The following is an 865-nucleotide window of genomic DNA, read 5'->3' as shown; positions in this document are numbered from 1 at the left end:
AGGTAGGACGAACACGGAGGTGTAGGGAGGACAAATCAGTGATGGGAACCCCCCTGATTTTATGTAAATATGAACCTGTAATATTATTGTCAACAATATGTAAACCACTACGATCAAAATAAAAAGTATATTTAAAAAAAGAGTGTGGGTTCTTGGTGGGCTTTATGCTGCTATCTAGTCTATGTTGCTTAAACACCAGAATTCTACTTCCAACTCTGTCCTGTCTTTTTTCTAATTCTACTAAAAAATATCTTTAATCTTTGAAGCTCCTTTGAATGACCTTTCTTGCACAGGGGCCATGCTAATCTTCTCTGTATCATTCCAATTTTAGTATATGTGCTGCCAAAGCGAGCACTAAATGACTTTTCTTAGAAATACATGGACAGCTTGTTAAAATATAGATTCTCAAAACTCTATCCCAGATGAACGTAGAATTGCTAAAAAATTGTGACATAAGTTCATAAATGTTCAAGAAAATAAAAGACTGGGAAATACCACATTGACTTCCATCAAGTAGTGAATGTCTTAGACACTAGTTGACACTTTGATGAATTGACAGGATGAGCAATCTGAACATGGAAAAATTCTAGAAGTCCGAAGACTTAAGAAAGGATATAGAAAGGGGGCCTTGGGGACAATGGAGTGGGAGCTAGCCAATCCCCCACAGGGCTGAGGCTTCACAGTGCAGGTGACTCTTAGTGTCATGCCCTCGACCCTGAGCTTGGAGTCCCATGGGCCGTGCCCACTGCTGCCCCACCCATTAGGGCCACCAAAGCTGTGGCCATGACAGAAACTGAGGACCAGACCTTGGTCAACTTCTTCCCCCAGTGCTAAAAGGAAAAGAAAAAGAAGAGCAGCTGGGCTC

At 41.5% G+C, this 865-nt stretch overlaps 1 non-coding gene across 1 annotated transcript; it reads right to left on the bottom strand.

Annotated features, from left to right (window-relative positions):
* Nucleotides 1-243: 243 nt before the first annotated feature.
* Nucleotides 244-355, bottom strand: LOC126000352 (U6 spliceosomal RNA). Its single transcript, XR_007492696.1, has one exon. It is a non-coding gene; the product is annotated as a U6 spliceosomal RNA (small nuclear RNA).
* Between the last annotated feature and the right edge of the window lie 510 nt (nucleotides 356-865).

Source organism: Suncus etruscus, chromosome X (genome assembly GCF_024139225.1).
Source record: "Suncus etruscus isolate mSunEtr1 chromosome X, mSunEtr1.pri.cur, whole genome shotgun sequence".
NCBI classification, from domain to species: Eukaryota; Metazoa; Chordata; class Mammalia; order Eulipotyphla; family Soricidae; genus Suncus; species Suncus etruscus.
The sequence above is the reverse complement of the archived record's forward strand: the minus strand, read 5'-3'. Positions and strand labels throughout refer to the sequence as shown.